Below are 17667 nucleotides of genomic sequence, written 5' to 3'. Positions count from 1 at the left end.
CGAGGTGACTGCACCTCTTAGCTATGCCGAGGCTCTCGCACGGCCACCACCTCAGACCTTTGCGCCATTCCCATCAGCCGTGCCACTGCGTCCAGCCCCTCACTTCGTTCAGCCGCGGTACCCACACAGCAGTGGACAATGGCGCACTCCTGACAACCGCCCAATATGTTTTGCATGTGGTCTACATGGCCACATTGCACGATTTTGCCGTCGCCGCCCAACATCCTACCGCCGTAGCTTCGACACCGAACCATACGGTTCACCATACCCGTCGTCCTCCGTGCCTCAGAACCCTGGCCAGATGTCTTCTTACTCGGACCACCGCCCTCTTGTTGACCGCCGTTCGCCATCGCCCCGACGTCGCTCGCTTTCACCGATGTGTCGTCGTTCTTCTACGCCGGAACGGGAAAACTAATCGCTGCAGTTCCAGAGGCGAGAACTGCGTCACCCACGAACAGACCAAGGCCTCTCCCTTCTCCGACTAATATTATTGATGTATATGTGGACGGCGTCGCTGCACTCGCCCTCGTTGACACTGGTGCCGCAGTTTCGGTTATTAGTGCCACACTTTGCCGTTCGCTCAGGAAAGTTACGACGCCACTGTCAAACGTATCCCTTCGTACTGCCAGCGCAGACCGCATCACGCCTGCAGATGCGTGTACTGCTCGTGTTGTGATCAACGGCCTCCTCTACATCGTCGAATTTTTGGTGCTGTGTTCTTGTTCCCATGATCTTATTTTGGGCTGGGACTTCCTTTCCGCTAATAAGGCCGTCATCGACTGTTCTCGTGCTGAGGTGGAATTTCAAACGCTGTGCGACGCCCCGCTCCTTGACGCTCGTGAACCTGACGATAAAGTTTTTGTTGCCGAAGACGTTACCATTCCAACACACTCTTCTGCCCTAGCCACGGTGTCATGCAACCTTGTTGCTGATGCCAGCTCACTTTTTACGCCATCCGCCATTTTCGCTCGTCGCAAATGTTCCCCGCTGCCTTTCGCTGTTTTGGACGTTCATGCCAGCATCAGCAGACTGCTCGTCTCCAACCAATTTTCCTGTCCTCTCACTTTGCTTCGTGGGGAATGCGTTGGCCGCGTCCAGTGTGTCGACCCTGCTGCCATCATTGACATGCCAACTGGTTCCACCGCCCCTCATGAGGTCTCCGGAATGACCTGTAACCCCGCGCAGGAGCCGACTTCGCCCGATGTTCTCCATAGCTCCATCGCCGACACGTTGACTGTTTCCCAACGCGCCCAGCTTCTACGCCTTCTCGACAAGTTCCGTTCGTCTTTCGACTGCCAGCATGTTTCCTTGGGCCGCACGTCAACTGTTTGTCATCGCATCGACACGGGTACTAGTGCGCCACTGCGACAAAGACCCTATCGTGTATCCGCGACAGAGCGCCGTGTCATCGATGACCAAGTAGCTGACATGCTGAAGCGCGACGTCATTCGGCCTTCGGATAGCCCCTGGGCATCTCCCGTTGCTCTTGTTAAAAAGAAGGACGGATCGATTCGATTCTGTGTCGGTTACCGTCGTCTTAACAAAATAACTCGTAAAGATGTTTACCCTCTTCCGAGAATTGACGACGCCCTTGACTGTCTCCAAGGCGCGGAGTTCTTCTCTTCTATCGACTTACGTAGCGGCTATTGGCAAGTCCCCATGGCACCCGAAGACCAACCTAAAACGGCCTTTGTAACACCAGATGGCCTATATGAATTTCGTGTCATGCCTTTCGGGCTTTGCAACGCCCCAGCCACATTTGAGCGTATGATGGACAACCTGTTGCGTGGTCTCAATTGGAAAACGTGCCTGTGCTACTTAGATGATGTGGTTATTTTTTCGCCCGATTTTCCCACCCATCTCTGTCGGCTGGAGGAAGTGTTACAGTGCCTAACTGCCGCCGGCCTTCAGCTCAACCTGAATAAATGCCACTTTGGCGCAAGTCAGCTCACCATCCTTGGCCATGTCGTATCTAAACACGGTATTCTTCCTGACGCCGCCAAGCTCCGTGCAGTTGCTGATTTTCCCAAACCTTCCTCCGTACGAGAACTTCGCAGCTTCCTTGGCCTCTGCTCTTACTTTCGCCGCTTCATTCGGAATTTTGCGTCCATCACCGCTCCCTTGAATCAGCTTCTACGGAGCGACTTGAACAATTACGCCTGGTCCCTTGCCTGTGACGATGCCTTCCAAGAGTTGCGTCGTCTATTAACATCGCCGCCTATACTGCGTCACTTCGACCCGAGTGCTCCGATCGAAGTACACACTGACGCCAGCGGTGTTGGGCTAGGCGCTGTGCTCGCGCAGCGCAAATCTGGGTTCGACGAGTACGTCGTTGCATACGGAAGCCGCACCCTCACCAAGGCAGAGAAAAATTATTCCGTTACGGAGAAAGAATGTTTGGCCATAATCTGGGCACTTGGTAAATTTCAACCCTACCTCTATGGCCACCCCTTTGACGTAATTACAGACCACCATGCACTTTGTTGGCTGTCCACATTGAAGGACCCCTCAGGTCGATTAGCTCGCTGGGCTTTGCGGTTGCAAGATTTCGACGTGCGCGTTGTCTACAGGTCTGGCCGCCGCCACACCGACGCCGACGCGCTTTCCCGTTCACCCGTGTGAACCGTAAGCGATGCCTGCCTCTCTGCCGTTGACCACGTACTTTCGTTCCCAGTAGGCTGAGACATGGCTTCGGAGCAACGCAAGGATGCCTGGATTAGTGCTCTTATTCGCTTCCTTTCTAAACCGTCGACTGTTCCTCCATCTTCTCGAGCGTTGCGCCGTCAAGCTTCGCACTTCGAAATGCGGGATGGACTTCTCTATCGCCGGAATTACGTCTCCGACGTCCGCAAGTGGTTGGTCGTCATAACGCGACATCTTCGTGGTGAAATATGTTCTGCGTTCCACACTGACCCGCAGTGTGCACACGCAGGTGTCTTCCAGACGTACACCCGGCTTCGCTCCAGTTTTTATTGGCGTGGCATGTACACCTTTGTGTGCAAGTACATTCGGTCGTGCCCTCAGTGCCAACGCCGCAAGGTTCCTTCTCAGCATGTCTCTGGTCCACTACAGCCAATCCCGTGTCCTGCCAGGCCCTTCGATCGCATTGGGATTGACCTGTATGGACCCCTTCCGAGAACGGCTTCCGGAAACCGCTGGACAGTCGTCGCCATCGACCACTTGACGCGATACGCAGAAACAGCCGCTCTGCCTGCTGCCACAGCTCATGATATCGCATCCTTCCTACTGAAAAACTGTATTCTCCGTCACGGTGCACCTCGCGAACTTTTGAACGATAGAGGACGTGTGTTCCTTTCCTGACAGGTCGCACTGCCACCATAATCATCGGAGGGCTGCAGTCGCCAATTATTCACCTTGGCAGCAAAGGTACGCCGGAAGGATTGGTTCTGTCCCCGTTTCTGTTTAACGTGGCCTTGCTCGGATTACCGCCTGCATTAGCTAGCATCCCCAACCTCAAGCATAGCCTCTACGCGGACGACATCACCCTGTGGGTCACCGGGGGCAGCGACGGGGACATCCAAGACACGCTGCAGCAAGCCATCAACGAGGTTGTTGCATACGTAGAACCACGCGGCCTTGGTTGCTCCCCACAGAAATCGGAGCTCCTTCTATACAGGCCTACGTGGGGAGGTCGACGCCCAGACCCTCATCCCCCCGAGATACAACTCCACGTGCATCAGCAACTCATACCTACAGTGCCTAGCATCCGTATCCTTTGCTTACGCATCCAACAAAACGGCAGAAACACGGAGATGCTCAAGCAATTAGATAGTCATGTACACCAAACAACTCGCCTCATAGCACGCATCGCAAATCGACATCACGGCATGAAAGAAAACAACCTCATTCGTCTGGTAACCACCTACGCCCTTAGCAGGATCACCTACGTCGCCCCGTACCTTCACCTCAATGCGACTGACAAGCTCAAACTCAACACCATGATTAAGATGGCCTATAAGCAAGCCCTACAGCTTCCAATTTCTACATCTAACGAGAAACTGGATGCCCTCGGCCTTCACAATACCATAGACGAGCTTATTGAAGCTCAGCGTATAAGCCAATATGAACGACTGGCCAACTCCACCATGGGCAGACACATTCTGCGCACCCTAGGCATAACCTACACCACCCAATTCGGACCAAAAGTACCCGTCCCTCCAAACATTCGCACTCAGTTAGTTATATCGCCCATACCTCGTAATATGCACCCAGAACACAATCAGGAGCGACGTGCAGACAGAGCTAAACATCTACAAAAGCACTACGACCACGCCGCGGATGTAGCCTACGTGGACACCGCGGAATACCCCCACCAGAACGCCATGGCGGTCGCCGTAGTCGCGGGCTTGCAGTACCGCCTCGCCGCGGCCGTATCAATACTCGCCACTCAACCCGAAGAAGGAGAGAAAACGGCCATCGCCTTGGCTTATGCCTCTACCAATGCACACTACATCATCAGCGATTCAAAAACGGCCATTCGCAACTACACAAGAGGACTCATAGCACCCCAAGCACAGAAAATACTCTCCGACACTCCCGCCTCAAGGCAACGCCGCGTACAGATCATCTGGGCCCCTGGTCATTCGGGTCTGGCTGGAAACGAAGCCGCCCACGATGCCGCCCGAGCTCTCGCACACCAGGCGCATCATCCGTCTCCTGCATCTTCCAGTCCTGATGAGCCCTTAGTTCTGCACCGCGGACACGCGCGCGACCGCATGGTCACATTCAGAGAAATCCTCCTCCACTACTGCAGAGAGCGATTACGCTACCCACCACCACACAAAACACTGAATAAATCACAATCCACCACTTGGCGACTACTTCAGACGCGAACTTTCCCAAACCCCGTGCTATACCACCGAATTTACCCCGATGCATACTCCCCACTCTGCAAAGCCTGCGAGGCCCACGCTGACCTTGATCACATCATCTGGGCATGCCCGAAAGCTACACCCACCAACACTCACCGCACTAACACTACACACATCATAACTACGGCCGAGCAGTGGGAGACTTTGCTGCTCAGCTTGGACCCAGAAGAGCAGCTCTGGGCCGTCCGGATGGCCGAAGACGCCGCCAGAAAACAAGGGCTGGCCGCCGTCTGAGGAAGGGGAGGCCTGGGGGTTAGTCTCCCAACCCCCGCCGCCCCCAGACCCCATCATGGACAAAATAAAGTTTTATCTCTCTCTCTCTCTCTCTCATGATGGCGTAGCCTGTCGTGTAAGCTGTGGCAATAGTGAGTCACTTATGTCACAGAATCGTCGCTGAGGAATTTCCAAGTAATTTAATTCCAACGCAATACAACGGTTTGTAGGGGATGTCAGTAGAATGAAGGTGTTCAGCACGCACCAGATGCGCTTTTTACGGCGTTGGAAGGGATCGCAAGCAGCGACATAGACACACATTGAGTGCTAGAGGCCAGGTAAGAAGCAACGTCATACGTGGCAGCAAGTGCACGATATTCCAAGAGCCCGCCTGCAACACGTTCTTCGGAACTTAAGAACATAGATTAAGAGTAATGACGAGCAGAAGTTCTGAACCTTCAGTTCTGATGTTGCAGTTGTACAACGTGCCGTCTTGGAGCACGCAGAAACAGAGAGCGGCGTGCATGCGGCGAGAATGCATAGTGTCAAGGATGCATTGCTGGATTCAATGGATGCATTGCCGCCTCAGAACGCGTTTGATATTTGAAAAGAGTAAGGAATACAAAAGAGCATTTCAAAATGCTTCAGTTTCCTAAAGACTACCATTATGTACTCATTGGCTTGTAGTTAGATCGATGAATTAAATGAAACAAGTTGTAATATGCGCCCTAAATTATCAGTGTCGCAAGTTAAACAGGTGCAAACATTTTGTTAATCAGTCAATTATAAATAGCAACTTTGCGTGATAGCATTTCGGCCTGTCTCAGTAATTCCGGAGCAGTATTGTCCTATCTTGACACGGGTACTTATTTATCCTTTTTTCCGGGGACTGCATTTCACCCGCTAACAACTTAAGGTTATCGCTCAGCGGTAGACCCGCCTGCATGATTTTAAACTTACTTACATTCCATTATCAGTGTCTGTTGTCACCGAGCATTGTGGAATCTGATCCTGTGCGCGACGCCAATTGTGTAGTATTTTCAGAAGACATGAGGGCTACCAGCGATTACGCTGGAACCTGCGACGAGTCATGTATAGAAGCCTACGCGTTGACCCGCAGATCAGATTTCGACGACCGCCAACTGTGCTCGCCGCTATCGTTGTGCTTCGAGTGTCACTTGCTCTAGTGGGCGCAGTGTTTCGTGATTCACTGTATTGTTATATTGTGTTCTTCCCCATCACTATAAGGTGACATCTGGTGGAGGTGCTAGTGCGTTCATGTACCGGACGCCCCCGCAAAGCTGTGATCCAAGCCCGAGCCACGAAGACAACACCAACGTCGCCAAGAACCAGAGCGCTAGTCGCAGCCTACAAGGACTGCTACCGGAGGGCGGACCTCTCCCCGAGAAGATCCAGAGAAATCCAGGCCAAAGGAACAACCACAATGGCAGCCCCAGTGGCCCCCATCGTGCTGCAACAGCCCAGGGTGCTACCGATCTTCCACGGATTATCATTCGAAGACCCGGAAAGATGGCTGGAAACACACGAAAGGGTCGCTACGTTCAGCAACAGGGACTACGACGGCAAGTTGTGCCGAAGGATGCCGCTTGAACGTGGTTTGAGAGTCGAGAGTCAGCCCTAACGACATGGGACGTACGAAGTAGACTGACCAGATTGCAGCTCATTGACTACTAGCAATAGGCTGGCAGAATCAAAGTCAGCCGCCGAGGCTGATGCATTCAGCTGTCCTGTGTGATCATGGCTTCCTTCGATGGCACTGTACTAATGAGCTGCTTTAACATAACTCGGCCTCATTCTAAAGCAATGGCACAACAAAAGTGTGGGCTCAGCTGCACTAGCAATGAATAGAGCCTTGTACGGCTTGCGATAACCAGTACTATTTGCTACTTGCGCGAAAAATAGTTTTTATCGATGGTAACGCATCCTAATCATGAATGTTTAGAGCGTTATGTGCGTGTTTCATGACTTTTTTTGTCTTTTGTTCTATTTGTCATAATTCATACGTTTATTGTGGCCCATAATTTTAGGCAAATTTTCATAAATGTATACTGCTCTATCGCAGGTGCGAAAGGCAAGTAACCTTACAAAGGACATGCTGTGCACGCTGCCAGGTGACGAAAGAAGAAATGGTGGGTGCGAGGAGGGCCTGCGCTAGATGCAAGGATGCACAAGACATTTTTTCACTAATTGCAAGGTGAAAGCCTTCTATGGCCCATGAAGCCAAAAAGCCGGCGTCTGTTCACAGTCTGGCGTTAACAGCTGCTGGTACAGAAACCCACCTGACCAAGTGATGACGTCACATGCCTTGCAATGGACTTACGCACTGCGAAATCCCAGAGTGCAATAAAGTGAATGAAGGTAGATTAAGGAGGCTTAAAGTTAAATAATGTATATTAAGGTTGAATAAAGTGAATTGAGGTTGGTACAATTTAAGGCAAGTTATATAAAGCTGGATTAAGGTAGAGTTTTAATTTAGGATAATAACTTAGAGAAGCCACAGTGCTTTCGCCTTCAAATCATAAAAGGATACTTGAGTGAAAGAGTTACCATAGCATCACTGAAAATATATATGCCGCTAGTTTGCTGGTTTCGAGAAAGACTTTTACTGGATTCACTTCGAAAAATATCAAGCCTCCCTGCCGATGGGAACTTTCAGCATGAACAGTGCGACGTATGTTGTTTATTGCAAGAAGAAACGTTGCTATACTACCTATACGCCTTCGCCGGGGCAGCATAATATAAGCATTCCAATCAATCGATTCCATGTCTTTATTTCCTTCTCAAATTATAGCGTGCCAATGCCGATGATGAAGTGACGAAGTCGGCAGAAAGCCACTCGGACCACTGTGTATGCGCGAAAAATTAAATAGCACTGAAACAGCATCACCATGTTACCGGGTCCTGCTTTCAGGCGGAGAAAAGGGCGTTGCAACATGGTTGTTTGTCGCTGTGTAATTCCACAGGGATCCGTATCTCAATATTAAGAATCTGCTGAATACCGTTATTGCTTACAACGAAAAAGAAAAATGGGAAAAGTGAGAGTGCCTATTAGTGCAGTAGCCGGTCCCTTTCCTTCCAGCCGTTACACTACAAAAAATACTTCGCAACACACGCAATAATAACCACTTGTTTAGGCCAACCATATGCACGGAGACGGAGCACACTAAGTCTGTATTAGCCGAAACCTCTTACGCTACGATTGTACGTAAGAGAACACTTCAGCGATTCTTCATGCTAGATATATCATTAAACGGACCCTGAAACAATTTTGACGATTTTGTACAAACGTACTGATTCGTTAGAGTAGGTCCTTCTGATCATTAATTGACGCATCTAAGCGCTCCACGTAAAGCGTGTAATTTATTAAAATGTTTTAAAAAGGTACATCGCTACCGATCGCAGCACGCCAATCGGCTGAGTTTTGTGACCAAGTGACGCGATTTGACCATAACGCCAGTCCTATTCATCGCCGGCCAAATCCAGTTTCTACTTCCGAGCGTAAGGTTATTCAAGATGAAGTGAAGAAGATACTTGCCAAAGGCATTGTCGAACCCTCGTCGAGCCCTTGGGCGTCGCCCGTTGTGTTTGTTAAAAAGAAAGATACCACATGGCGTGTATGCGTAGATTATCGTCATCGACACCGAATTAACAAACAAAACATTTACCCCGTCCCTCGCATTGACGACGCCCTCGATTGTCTCCACGATGCCAACGACTTCTCGACAATAGACCTTCGGTCTCGTTATTAGCAAATTTCTGTGGATGAAAAGGAGCAAGAGAAGACCGCGTTCGTCACCCCTGAGGGTCTATATCAATTCAAAGTTATGTCATTCGGTCTATGCGACGCCCCCGCAACGTTCCAATGTACGATGCATTATTTGCTTCATGGGATCAAACGGCAAACATGCCTCTGCTACCTAGACGTAGCTTCGCCTACATTTGAGACAGACCGTGAGCGCTTATCAACTGTTCTTGGAGTCTTCCGCGAGGCTGGGCTCCAATTAAATTAATCGAAGTGTCAGTTCGGTCGTCGGCAGATTATAGTGCTGGGCCACCTCGTCAGCGGCGCCGGTATTCAACCAGACCCGGAGAAAATTCGTGCTGTCACGTCTTTTTCTGTACCTCGGTCTGTCAAAGACGTCCGAAGTTTTGTAGGACTCTGCTCCTACTTCCGACGGTTCGTTAAAGACTTCGTAGCCATTGCACGACCACTTACTGATCTACTGAAGAAGTACGTGCCATTTACGTGGGGTCCCGCTCAAACTACCGCGTTTGCCTACCTGGCCAATATTCTCACCACGCCTCCTATACTGGTCCACTTTGACCCACCCTCGCCTACAGAGATCCGTACCGATGCCAGTGGTCACGGTATCGGAGCCATCTTAGCCCAACGCCAACAAGGGCAAGATCGTGTTGTCACCTACGCTAGCCGCCACCTCACAGCAGCGGAGGGAAACCATTCGATTACAGATCGTGAATGCCTTGCTCTGGTCTGGGCGGTTTCCAAATTACGCCCGTACTTGTATGGGACGCAATTCTCTGTAATCACGGACCACCACGCGCTCTGCTGGCTTTCCTCACTCAAGGATCCTACCGGCCGGCTTGGTCACTGGGCCCAGCGGCTTCAAGAATATTCCGATGGAGTAGTGTACAAGTCTAGCCGCCTACATCGAGACACATACTGTTTATCACGCTATCCAGTGGACGAACCACCCACCGACCCTGACACCGATGCCGGCGCTTGCGCTATCTCCGTTTCTCAGCTGCTACATGTCGACGACCCACGCCGTGACGCCACCTTTCGCGCAATCATTGATGGCTTGGAATCTTTGCCTTCTGATTTTTCCCTTCACTTGTTTCTTCGCCAGATAGTGTATGATACCGCCACAAAGAAGGCCGCGACAGTCCTGCCCTACTCCACGTCATTCCTAAGCACCTCCGGTCAGCTGTTCTCCAAGAACTTCACGACTTACCAACGGCAGGTCACCTCGGCGACCCCCGCACCTATGACCGAATTTGCCGACGCTTCTTTTGGCCAGGCCTTTCGCTCCATCCGGAAATACCCTGCGGCATGTGAGAAATGCCAGCGCCGAAAAACACCATCGACGGTCCTTGCCGGGTGCCTTCAACCGCTCTACATTCCTTCGGAGCCATTCTTTCGCGTTGGCTTGGACTTACTTGGTCCCTTCCCTCTATAAACGTCTGGCAACGAGTGGGTCGCTGTGGCGATAGATTATGCCAGGCGCTACACCATCACCAGAGCACTTCCAACAAGCTACGCCACAGATGCCACCGATTTTTTTTACGCGTTGTGATTCTACAGCATGGAGCTCCGCACCAACTGCTCATTGACCGTGATCGGACATTCCTTTCTAAAGTCATCTGCATAAAGTCATTCTAAAGTCATTTGCATACAATTCTTCGCGTGACGACACTGCCGATTATCCCCCGTTATTTCTGTTGTTCAGCCGAGAACCCACATTGCCACTGGACATATGCCTTCCTTCCGCCGCAGCAGAGACCAGCGAATGTTCACTTGACACCATCACCAGGGCAGCCAAAGCTCACTTCCTGACTTCCCAAGAGAACCAACGGCGTTTGTACGATCGACATCACAGAGACGTTCACTTTTCGCCTGGATCTCTGGTACTCCCGTGGTCCCCCACTCGTCGCGTTGGCCTGTCAGAAAAACTCCTGTCTCGGAACACCGGTCCATATCGAGTGCTGCATGCCGTGACTCCAGTTACTTATGAAATCGCCCCAGTCAATATCAGTGCCTCATCTGCCCCGAATTTCACTGATGTTGTGCATGTCGCAAGCATAAAACCGTATTACTGTCCTGTTACTACCGATATTTAGACGCACCGGGTCGGTGCTTCTGCCGCCGGTGATAATGATGCATGCATATTGCATGCATATTGCGTATCCCGGCCACGGTGGCCGCATTTCGATGAGGGCAAAATGCGAAAACACCCGTGTACTTAGATTTAGGTGCACGTTAAAGAACCCCAGGTGGTCCAAACTTCCGGAGTCCCCCACTACGGCGTGCCTCATATTCAGAACTGGTTTTGGCACGTAAAACCCCATAATTTACAATTTACATATTGCGTGTTTCTTGTGGAGGATGCGCGCGGGCGCCCCGACGAAGAAGACGAACTGCATCTTGCTCTCGAGCTGTCGGCTAAACTGGCCAGCGCTGCAGTTGTCTTTTCTAAATGTCCTTTTTAAATAGTCTCTAGTGCTTATTCTTTCGTTCACGTAACAATATTAGCGTTCTTCCAGCTCTCTGGTATACTTCAAATCGTGAAGCATTGCGTTTAAAGGGTCGAAATGTTTTCAAGTATTATATCTCCTCCATCTTTGAATAAATCGACTGTTACTTCGTCTTCTCCTGCCGCTTATCCCCGGGAACTGTCTAGCCTTTAACTTCATCGCCAGGTATGCCAGGAACCTCTGTATCCTGCTCATCACTACGTCGAATGAAGGCAGCGTGGCTGCTCTGTGTACGGAACAGGTCAGCATACAGAGTGTTCCTCGTAATTTGAGCTAAACTTTAAAAAAGCCGGCAGATCCCACGCCCTGTGGGAATCCATGTTATGCGAAGCAGTGTGCGGGGAGCCTACCAAGTTAACAAAACGATCATGAGAGCACCAATACGTAGGCGGCTCTTTCAGGACCTACATGACACGCATTTCATAGTATTCATGTCATGAGTCCTCAGAGTCCCTTTAGCTACACCTATAACAGACCTTAAGGCGAAAGCCTTAGTCATGCTCATGAATATGACTTCGTCCATCAACCTTTAGCCTTTTACTTGAATTAGTACCACATCCGAACCCATTCCATTCACCTTTTAGTGTTAATATATTTTTTCAGTGAGTCATTCTCATTTTTGCTGAGTCAGGGTCATGACCTTGAATTCTACCACAATCGTTAAGTGTTTCCTTCACTAGTGCCCACGTCCGAACCTATTTCAGAGGTTTTTGAGTATTAATCATTTTTCGCTGAGTCATGGTCATTTTTTCTGAGTCATGCTCATGACTATGACCTCTACGACGATACCTAAGTGTTTCGTGCCCTCAGTACCCACGTCCGAGCCCATTTCAGTGGTTTTTGAGTATTATTCTTTGTTTGCTCAGTCATTGTCATTTTTGCTCAGTCATGGTCATGACTAGAACCCCTTTCGGTGGCTTTTCAGTGTTAATCTTTTTTCGCTGAGTCATTGTCATCAATGCTGTGTCATGCTCTTGACTATGAATTCTACCATGATCCTTTAGTGTTTCCTTCACTCACTGCCCACGTCCGATCGCATTCCTGTGGTTTTTGAGTGTTGATCTTTTTTCGCTGAGTCATTGTCATTTTTGCTGAGTCATGTTCATGACTATGACTTCTACCAGCATCCTGTAGTGTTTTCTTCACTTAGTACCCACGTCCGAAACCGTTTCAGTAGTTTTTAAGTCAATTTATGTCATGACCTATCAGTTATGTTTGTCATACACTCCTGCCATGAATTGCAAGACCGTAGAGGCTTGGGCTAGTCGGTACATACTCGATAGGGAAACCGTGCGAAAAAACACGACAAGAAGACAAGAAGGGAGACACACACCAGCGCTGACTGGTGTGTGTCTTCCTTCTTGTCTTCTTGTCGTGTTTTTTTGCGCTGTTTCCTATGGTGTGTGTCTTCTTGTCTTGTCGTTTTTTTTTTGCGCTGTTTCCCTATCGAGACTCCTGTCATACTATGCCAATTTTGGTACCTACCAAGTTAACGAAACGACCATGAGAGCACCATGACGTAGGCGGCTGTTTCGTCTCCTACATGACACGCATGTCATGATATTCATGTCACGACATATCATTTATGTTCGTCATATGCTCTTGTCATAGTATACCAATTTTGGTACACACCATGTTAACGAAACGACCATGAGAGCACAAAGACGTATGCGGCTAGATAGATAGATAGATAGATACTGTCAAAGTAGCAAATGTTCGCCAAGAAATGCTTCGCATTTAAAATATGCAAATGCCACGTAGCAGGGCAGAACCAGGGTAATGTTGTTTGCCGTCGCTTGGAGATGCTCAGATTATTTTTTTTCATTCCGCCGAACGGCATAATTACCCTTAATAATTTATTCAACTTCTAAAATACTATTATTAGAAGTAAGCGTCATTCAGAAAATTGTTGAACACCGTGAAAAAGATTGGCTGCGGCTTAGCTCAGCTAACCCTGGATATGCAAAGCGAAAGCTTGGTTTAGCCTGGTTAAGTCTTGGTTTCACTTGGTTAGCCTTTGATTTTCCTATAATTATTATACTTAGGTATACACTCATCGATATAAGCCAGGTATAAATTATAAGCCGACAAGTCCAAGCGTGTTGCGAGCCGAACAGCTAACTCTTCCTCAGTCTCCGGCGCTTCCTCAGTCTTCGCGCGCCTAGCATTCCAGACCCTCTCAAGTGAAGCGGTTCGCCTGGCGAAAGACGCGTGTCAGACGCCGCTTCATGGAGGTAAAAAATACTATGAGGGAGCGTCACGTGATTCTGCTAGCCTCGGCAAGCCAACCTCCTCTGAAGCCACCCCTCCAGTCTCTCAGGGGCCCTTGCGCGGTGCCTTTTGGGTAAGAATAGGCCCACGAGGTTGCCGGAGCATTCGTGATTGTTTGGTAAGTGGTAACTTTTAGTGGTGCCCGCCGTCATGGGCTTGGACGCCCGTATGCGGGTTGTGGTTTTCTGCTACTGCGCGCGTGGTTCTTCACTTCAAATGCGATGCCTTGGAACGTGGAGCAAGACTGGGGCGCTTGACTCATGAAGAGAGAAAATTTTCAAGGAGTCACTTGCGCTTATTATTATTATTATTATTATTATTATTATTATTATTATTATTATTATTATTATTATTATTATTATTATTATTATAACCATCGCGGTTAGGTGGAGTTGCCAGCGCTCGCGGCTCGAAACCCTTCCAGACGCCCGAGTGTGGTCTATTTTTCCCACGTACTCAATTTTCGTCAAATCAGCCGTTGTGTATCTTAAGCTATGGTGCCTATTATCTTGATAATTTTTCGTCCCGCTGTCTTGCACCAAGGAAGAAACGAGATGTTTTGAGGGACCCATTTTCGCCTAATAAAAGGTTCTGGTGTGCGTGTTTTATTTTGAGAAAGATAAATAGCATTAGCCTGCATTCTAAACGGCGAAGTGGTCGCCGTTTATTCAGATTTACGTGCACTATTTTTGCAAGATTGTGTGGTGCGATGACGCCGTTGAGACGCGCCTCGGGGATCCATTTTCGTTATATAATAAAACAAATAGGTGGAATTTGTGCATTATCTAGAGTTTATTCAGCTGTTTTCGAATGCGAGTATAGCTCCACAGCAAAATTATGTCCTAGAATCAAACACTGCCAGGGAGACCCTTCTTCCTCTGCTGGTGTGAAACGGCATGAAAACTGAATACATAGCGGCAAGGGAAAAATGGCAGCATTCATTTGCACAAGTGGATTCATTGTGTTGATGGTGTACTTCTACTATGGAAAGCACGTTTTTATGACAACAGTAATAGTTTCATTCTTTATTCAATGTTTATGGCACCTATAGTAGCTAGAAGATTTCACACAAATACAGAAGGAAGCCAAATTTATAATTTAAATGAAGTACATTGCAAAGATAATGCACAAAAGAAAATTATAAACAGAAAGTCGGAAAACTTATTGTGCCACTGCTCTTCGGTATCAGTATTAGCGTACTTGTATGCCACAAGGCATTTGTATAACAATGTTATCAAAGTAAACTATATCACACGTAGTATTGATACCTTTAATAAAACTGGTCAATGGGATCAGCTGTCTTTGAATGTAGCTGCAGTTTTGCTTACAATGCCTTGTATGCAACGCCTTCAATATAGGGCTATAATTGTAGAATATTTATATCTGCGCTGTCCTCACAAATATCGAAAGGCTTCGGTGATTGTGCTTGTCAGAAAATAAGCAATACATATGCAGAAATCGAAAAAAAGAGTGGTAGTTCACAAAGTCAAAGTTGAAAGAATTGATGTGAGGTCAGACCTACAAACTAAGTATGTCAACATTAAAATACAATGCATTTTGGTGCAAGTAAAATGTTCAACAAAGCTTATGTTGTATCACATACCTATAAAAAAAGTTAGCACCGTCGAAGCTGAGCCAACACACTGCAAAATGAAGAGGCGACGGCTCTATTACGTTGTGAACTTCAAATGAATGAATATTTGACGGTATTTAAAACACTCATTCAGTGGTATACACCAAATGTTTGTGGTTACAGTGAATATGGCATCATAAAAAGCAATTGTAAAGCAAATGAACAGAGTGAGCACATTAAATTATTTTAAAAATTGTAAAACCAACGCTATTCCAGATGACAGTGGCAAATTTCCAGAAAGGTCCGGTAAAAGACATACAGTATAAACATTAAAAAGCATTGTAATCCTCAAGAGTATACTTAGCTCACACATAATCCATTGAGAGCATTCACAGCAGGTCCATGTCATCACACAGTTTGCTCTAGTGAAAGGCAGGCCAACTAACCTACCGTCATTGTCCACACTGTTTAGCTTGGGCTGAACAGAACAATAGTTTGAGCATAATGTGCATGCAGGTGATTCAAGCTACAGCATTCAGCAAGACAAAAAACAAGTACTTGCAGAGTTTACAATAAGGTATCAAATTTTCCATCTATAAAAGTTTGACATCTGCATACAACGCTCTTGAACAATATATGTACTTTACAAAGTCGCTCAAAAAACAAATGCCTTAACATAAAACCTGGTGGGACAGCTGAAGTTGATTGATAAAGGAATTAATTGTGTAGACCATCATGAATATAATTCACCCACGAGGAAACTTGTGTAGCAATTCTTGTACTGCGAGCCACAGGCACCCAAGCTCAGACACCCTGCCTGGGTCAGCAAGGTAACCATGATTCTGTAAAATTGCTTCTGTGAGTGGTTCACTTGTTGCAGGGCTTCTCTGAGGGGCAGTGAGGTGAATTACATCGATGGAGTATGGTTTTTTCAGAGGAGCGTACAAAGAGAATTTCGATGCGTTCCAATGGAAAGCAATTTCCGCCATCAATGTCCTTGACCTCATTGCCAACTATCAGACGCTTCAATGCTGCTGCAAACTGCTTTGCTGGTGGGTTGTCATTGCAGCGCCCAAATTATTTTATTGCAGCAAAAAGTAACTCAAGCTGGCTGTCACGGAGCGGCATATTTTCGAATGGTTTGGGCGCTGATTAACGACACGCAGGATTACGAGCGTCAAAAACGTGTGCTCCTGACTGTGCAGCGTATAATGCATTCGACATCGACACGCCGAATCACGGGCGTCAAAAGCGTCGTGGCCGCTCGGGCTGCCATCTAGATTCCAGACGCGACACGCCGATTACGGACCCCCAAGTGTGCGTGTACGGCCACGTGGTAGTGGCGGGCTCGACCTTGGCCCTTGACATTGGGAGAGAGGATAATCTGCGGTTCTTCGTCCATAGTGAAAGGGCGCGGCCAAGATTGTTGGGAGCTAAGAGCGCTGAATTCGGAGAACGCTACGTAGCGGCAGTTTCCCTACCTAGGGAACTAGGGAAAGGAGAGGCTATTTAAGCGCATGTTTTGGGCCCTGCTGATTAGTCTAGAAGCTGAACCTGTGCGCTGCTGAGAAGCCGTTGGGGGGCTAGTGCCGTCCAGTATCACCTGGGCCGCCTGGCCACGTCGGAACTCCGAGGAACTTGTTGACGTACGAGACGTCAAACCAGCGTCTGCAACGAAGCTCACGGTAGTTCGCCTCAAGTTAGCTCAACCTGCTTGAGAGAAGACGTCCAATCTAGACTCCCGGGAAACCCAGCTCAGCAATTCGCATCCACCTCGACAAGATCGGACCGCCAGCATTCTTCGGGAAAGCTTTGTGCCCCGACTTCCACGGTTTATGGACTTGCTGCTGCTGCCCGGCCATGCGTATGACACCATTTGTTTTCTTTTGAATTTTGATTGCTCTTGAACTTTGTTTTAGTGAAAACTGTTAAGTGTATTCTTGTGTATTTGATCCTCGCACTGTTTCATTTTATTGCGATAGCAATTATATGGACACTCAAAAGCAGATTTCTGCCGTCGGCGTCGCCGTCGCCGTCGGCGTCGCCGTCGCCGTCGCCGTCGCCGTGAGGTTCCGTATGACGTCATTTGGAGATGAAATCGTCGCCGCGCGCCGAACGCTGAATGTGAAAGGGCGCGAGGGGCGCGTCTTTCACGGGGAGTGAACGCACGGCGGAGAACAAACGCGCGTTCTGCGCCGTGCTCGCTTAAGGGCTGCAGAAGTAGGCGTCTCTTTTCTCCTTTACAATCACCATATATGTAGAGCAAACGCGCCTTCTTCGGACGCGCGAGAGGCCGTGGGGGAGGGGGAGGGAAGGGAGGCGACGTTTAGCTGCGGCACCAGGTGCCTATTTATATCAGAGGCTCCAGCAACAGTCACCAACGCCGCACGCATTTTGAGCTAACGCGGGCAAAACGCCGATGGG

This window comes from Dermacentor silvarum, chromosome 3 (genome assembly GCF_013339745.2).
Source record: "Dermacentor silvarum isolate Dsil-2018 chromosome 3, BIME_Dsil_1.4, whole genome shotgun sequence".
Lineage (NCBI taxonomy): Eukaryota > Metazoa > Arthropoda > Arachnida > Ixodida > Ixodidae > Dermacentor > Dermacentor silvarum.
This window is presented reverse-complemented; position numbering follows the sequence as displayed.